This window comes from Pinus tabuliformis, chromosome J (genome assembly GCF_031772625.1).
Source record: "Pinus tabuliformis cultivar Carrire ecotype Pingquan chromosome J, CPIR1, whole genome shotgun sequence".
Classification (NCBI taxonomy): domain Eukaryota; kingdom Viridiplantae; phylum Streptophyta; class Pinopsida; order Pinales; family Pinaceae; genus Pinus; species Pinus tabuliformis.
In genome coordinates, this window is record NC_142295.1 from 1080836037 (window position 1) to 1080843106 (window position 7070).

A 7070-nucleotide genomic window follows, 5' to 3' on the forward strand; every position below is an offset into this window, starting at 1 on the left:
TGAATGGCGAGATATACGATAAAGCATAGAGGTGTGTGCCCTTGATCATGCTTAGGAATCCTCGGTCGGTGAATGGCAAGATATACGTTAAATCATGGAGGGTGGAGTCTTGATTAGGCTTAGGTATTCTAGACCATTGAATGAAAGAATATACTGTAAATCCTAGAGACTAGGAGACAGGAAAATTCCTCATAATGTATGTGGATAGATACAAAAAGGCATCCATGTTTTTTAGGGCTTAGTGATCCGATGGGGATTGCGGTAAAGCCCGAGGAGACCTGGAATGGTTTTGTTGTGAGTCCCACATTCATGCTCGGAATATGGCACAAGGGTGATTGACTGGAAGAAATATTTGGTTCAACCAATCTACGATTGGGTGGTTCGTGGAAGTTCCAAACCTAGTTGGCCTATGCATTCATTAATAAGAGTTATTTCTCCTTGGTATTTCATGTGTAAATGTACTGGTTCATATGTGGTTTTTATGGTTTTTATGTCCTTGTTATTTCTATTGGTTATATGTTAGTTATGAGTATGCTTTATGATGTACTTGATGTATGGCTCTCATCATGTTTTGATTGCAAATGAATGTAAAATGAATATATGACCTAATAGATGATAATGGAACTATTCTGATAAGGCACCAATGCTTCCTTACGAATATAAGATAAGTATGAGACCCCTATGCTCAGATATGTTGTTGTGACTTGTAGATTACATATTTGTGACATGTTTGATGAAATGCATGTCATGGCTAGAAGGGTTCTAGTCATGTCCTTTGTCAAATGTTTGCATTAGTAACCTTCTTTCAATGTTATTTGTCATTTCTGAAGGTTTCATGAAGTTTTGGGCAGTGGTTTGGGACCTAGCCCTGAAAAAGTGGCTCAAAATATGGGGTCATTGGCTCAAAATTGCCTGAAAAAGTCCCTAGTCGCTCGCATGCCTTGTTGTGGGAGTGACTAGAAGGTCTCAGTCGTATGCATGGATTGTCATGGGAGTGGTTGAGGGTCCAGATCAATAAAATGTCAAGTTGTCTCAGGAGTTGGTCACCTGAAAGGGTTGGTTATCTCCTGAGGGTTTTGTAGCATGTGTGGAAGGTCAATTTGGTTTCGTTATGTTAGTTCCACTTCCTTAACTGTACATGGGGAGTTGAATCACATCATAGTAGCCTCTTGTCATATTTTTACTCTAGTGGATCTATTAGATTGGGTAAATGTGGGAGGAGGGTGTTACACTCTGTACATATTCCTCCATTTGTACATCATCTGAAGCATCCAGGCATTGAATAAGTCAACCCGACCAAAAAATTCACGTAACATGACTGGGGAATTACACATAACTAATTCCCTGGGACAAATTCATAATGCATCCTTTAAAATTGTCGATGATTATTGACCAACTAAACTCGTAAGACGAGGATTTATATGTCATTTAATAGTCATGTTAAACTACTTTCCCTCCCCCATTTTCCCCTTCCACACACATCTCCACTTCTGCACTTTCATACATATTATTACCTCTACACACTTTTTAAAAAACCATACATTAAAAAACCCACATTATATAAGTATTCAAAGCACAATTTACAATACAAAGCATCTTGGCATTGATAAAAGGAAAAATTATCTTATTTTATCTTGTGAATGAAAAGATATTTTGGTGAACATTATCACCAAGTCACCACAACAAAGCATTCAACATAATGTGACCGCAGAACTAATTCCTTGGGAGGAACTCATAATGCATCATTTAAAATTGTCGATGGCCACTGACTAACAACACTCATGAGACGAGGAATTGTATGTCATTTAACATAAAGTATAACACCAAATACTTACCCATGTTCCCTTTCTGCACCACGAATGTAATTTAACATCAAATTATATTCAACAAAATCCATCGGGGAAGGTTGTGATTTAACATAAATATTGAGCCACAAATGAAAGCAGTTTAATTATATATAGCCAATGGGTAAAAATATAATGCATTATGCAAATAATTATAAAAGGACAAGCTCATGAAAAATATGTGGATCACAATCTAATAAACAATAGTTACATTAATACAAATAATACAAAATAAGTAACCTTATAACCCTTAAATTTAAAAGGATGAATTTCCTATACTAATTTAAAAGGCGGGGACTATATGCTTTGCATCTTGACTTTTTATAACCTTAAATCTTATTTACAGATTCTATAAGAAAAATGACTAGATAAGTTTTCAATTGTAATTTAACTTTTTATAAGCTTTCTTCTATTATTTTTGCAACTATTTGATCTTTCAATTGCTCTTTTTACGTTTCCTTACATTATTTGTGTACCAAAAATCTAACAAAATTGTATGTCTATTCACAAGCAAACTACTACAGATTACTGGAATCCTCATACTAGATTATAGATTTTACCTACCATATAAACCATTTTGCAACGGGCGTAAACAACTAATTAGAATAGTGGATTGTCTAGTACATAACATGCTTTGTTGCACAAACTATGCTGACAAAAAGTTATTTTCTTATGAACACAATTTGCAATGTACAATCAAGGATGCAAATGGAAAGGTAGATTGCACCCTTCAAAAGGATCTTCTTCAAGTCTTCTTCCCAAAACTTCTACAAATATCATTTTCAAAATACAAACAAAATATCTCAATGACCGTTTTCCTATTACGTGGATTTTTAATAACTAAAACCTTTACAATTTTGATGGACAATATCATTGTCACATCAAGAAGATTTGACATCCTTGATTACTCTGTTACAATATATTCTAGTCTAGTTTGTATATTATGAGTATGCTCACGAATGATGCAAATAATTTTGACATAGCATTTTGTATCAAATGTTCTATGGCTTTGAAGCCTATGACTATGAACAAAAGTATTAATTGACTATGATTTTTCCAAGCACTACTCTTAGCTTATATGTTATTTGTTGATCAACACGAATATAAACATTTGACAGGAGTTTTGTGTCTCACATCTGTGTTCCATGTATATTATTGATTTTAAATCTGATTTGAGTTATTGCTTCTATGGCTCTATTGGTTGTTGTGTCTGATTTTATTAATGTATACATAATGGACCTGAATTTTACTATTTCCTATTTTTTTGCACATCCCTGATTTTCACGCATCATTGTTCCCCAAACTTTAGACTTGTGCACATCGCTTGCATGCTAACTATTATGTTTACAAATATGATAATCATCTATGTTTGCATCATGTTGCTTATGTAAAGACATGCTTTTAGAAATCAAGGTCATGATATCTATCATCTAAGGCATCTGTGATTGACCAAGTCAACCCAACCAAACACTTTTGAAAGAAGGTTAGTGCGGAAGTAATTGATTGGGACGAACTCAATAATGCATCGTTTAAAATTGTGGGGCGTTGTTGACTAGCAGGACTCGCGACAAATCAAGCACACAATATCTACCATCCGAGGCATCCCACCATTGACCAAGTCAACCTAGCCGAAATCTTGATAGAATGCCACCGTGGAAGTAATTCCCTGAGATGAACTCGATAATGCATCATTTAAAATTGTGGATGATCACTAACTAATAGGAATTACAAGACAAATATTTATATGTCATTTAACAGAGTCTAACACTTAATTATTTTCCCTTACACATGTTCCCCTTTAGCACACCTCCACTTCCGCACCTCTGTACATATTCATGTGTACACCACCTGAGCATCTCGACATTGACCAAGTTAGCTTGACCAAATACTTCACACGTGTGATTGGGGAATTACACGGAACTAATTGCTCGGGACGAAGTCATAATGCATCCTTTAAAATTTATGACGATCGCTGACTAACAAGACTCATGAGACAAGGATTTATATGTCATTTAACAATCATGTTAAACTAGTTTTCATCTCCCATGTTCCCCTTCTGCACACATCTCCACTTCTACACCTCCATACATATTCTTGCCTCTGCACACCTTTTAAAAAACCATATATTAAAAAAACCACATTATATCAAAGCACAATCTACAATACGAAGCATCTTGGCATTGACAAAAAGAAAAATTATCTTATTTTATCTTGTGAACGAGAATATATCTTGGTGAAAATTATCACTAAGTCACTGTTGTTGAGCATTTGACATTGTGTGACAGCATAACTAATTCCTCGAGAGGAACTCATAATGCATCATTTAAATTTTTTGATGGTCGTCGACTAGAAACACTCATGAGATAGGGAATTATATGGCATTTACCAAAAATTCTAACACCAAGTACTTCCCCATGGTCCCCTTCCGCACCACAAATGTCATTTAACATCGAATTATATTCAACAAAAACCATCGCGAAAGGTTATTATTTAATATAAATATTGAACCACAAAAGAAAGCAGTTTAATTATATATAGTTAGCGGGGTAAAAAGATCATGCATTGCAAATAATTGTACAAAGGAAAATCTCATGAAAAATACGTGGATCACAATCTAATAAATAATAGTTACACTAATACGAAATAGGTAACCTTAGAACCCTTAAATTTAAAGGCCAAATTTATTGTACTAATTTAAAAGGCAGGGACTAACTGCTTTGCAACTATTGCCCTTGTTTATTATTCTTTTATATGTATACCTTTTTATTTATGTCACATTGTAGTTTAGTAATTGTTATAAGGCGTTGTAATTTAAATAATTTGGGATAATTTTTCATAGATGTATGGCTTATTGAAGTATATATAGATTGGGAAGTTTTGAGGTTTTAAAATTGGCATTTTTAATTATGAAAAGAGTTTAATTAATTGAAGGGAATTTTAATAGGATTTTTATTTTTTATTTTTTTGTAAGGAACAAAGATTTATAAAATTCTTTTTTATGATTTAACTACTTGTAATAAAATTAGTTATAAATCTTGACTAACATGTCATGAGCAAATATCGGGAGCATTCTTTTATTTCCAAACAAAAGTTCAACCTACCCTTATTGCTTGGTCTACATCCCTTAACCTACCATTGATGACCTACTGACAAGCACTTGGGGGACTGTACCATTCTATGAATTGTGGGCCTTTCTATTGAGCTAGGGAATGACCACCTTGTTGGAACCCCAAGTTAGCATAAGTATTGATATGAATTGGCACTTGAGATTGAACTCGAGACCTCCTAAAGTTGTGAATCATCCAAATGAAGGCAATGAAACCAAACCATCTACTAGCTTATGCACTATTAAGAGCATATGCTTTAAATACCTTTCCTGATATATGTATGTATGTATGTATGTATGTATGTATGTACATATCAACACCCCTTATTTCTTAGCCAGCGCTTAAGCATTTTCCCCTCAAACCCTTCTAAACCACTATTCAAATCTATTTTTATCTATCAAGATGGAGCTCCATGTTGGAGATCATGGATTATCACTTTTCAGACAAGTAATTATGAGGATCCTCAGTAAGATGCAAGAGAAACATCCACTAGGAACTAAACTAGGGCCATTATTAGAAAAATCTCATCGGTTAATTAATGGAACATAGCTCAAATAACCATGATTTAGGTACCTTTAACAAAATTTGTTATAAGATTTCACCAATATGACATGATGACTTTACGACATGAGGCATGATAGCCAATTTTCCTTTAGTGAGACAACATATCCACTTGAGACAATACTCCCCTTTTAAAGGGGGTTATGAATTCAAGGTTTAGTATTGTCACTCCCCAATTGGGAATCAAGAGCCATCTTATTCCAATTATAAACAATGTACTTGCAGGTTTATTTGACCTTAGATCCCCACTTCGATTAAAGAACATCCACAAGGATTTAAAATGACATATGAAGGTATACCTACTTTCAATGGGATGACATGTCCACTTAGGCTAACATTCTCCTTTAAAGGGGAATGAAAACTCAAGGTTGTGTACATTCACCACCCAATTACGGACCAAGAGCATCCTTATTCCAATTGCATATATTTCACCCATGGGTTTATTCAACCTATCATAGCTTTGGTCAAAGGATCTCTTAAGGATTAAACATTACACATGAAAGTAGATTTATTTCAATGAGATTGCACATACATTTGAAACAACACTCCCCTTTAAAGGGGATTGTCGATTCAACGTTTAATAACATCACCTCCCAAATAAGGGATCAAGAGCTTCCTTATTTGAATCACACACAACTCACCCACAAACTCATTTAAAATCTCTTCGCTTTGGTTAAATAACCTACTTGAGGATTGAACATAAGACATGAAAGTAGATTTCCCTTCAATGAGACATGTCCATTTAAGCCAAGGTTCCCCTTGAAAAGGGAATGCCAATTCAAGGTCTAGTATTATATCCTACTAATTAGAGAGCAAGAGTCACATTATTTCCAAATAGCAGAAAATGCACCCACAAGCTTATCAACTTCTTCCCATTCTGGTTAAAGGACGCTCCCCCCAACAAGGCATAGACACAAGACATGAAAGTAGATGATTTTAAGATATAATGTTATATTTTAAGATACAAAAGAATCTTAAGATATGAAGTTACATTGGAAAACACGATCATTTTACTTTATTTTTTTAGTAGTAATAATAGTTATCTTTTAGTTGGAATAAGGGCTTTATTTTTCTTTGAACCCTATAACATCTTTATCAATTTGTTCTTTATTCTAATAACATCACACATGAAATATAGGACTTGAAGGATTCTCATTGACTAGTCCTTGTCTATTAGGCTCTATGGATTATATGAATTATTGTGCCAAAAAATTCTCATTTTGCACATGTAGATAAATGTACCTTTGTAATATTTTATCCCAATGTTTTGTTCAAAAAGTATAAGAACACTTATTTTTTGGATGAATCATATATATATACATTTTTTTTTGCCACCAATTACCGAAACCTTTGACTTATTTGGCCTCATTTTGAGGAAATTTTATATTCAATTGGGTCGATTTTCCTAAAATTTTGAGATTTCAATTAGTCTTCTCTATTGCATTGGCACTAGAATTTTTTATGTGGATTAATGCTACAAATAACTTTAGCATTGGTTTCACATGCAAATTTTTCATTGCCTCAATTACCTAAGTTTGGATGTAATTTCTTCATGTGG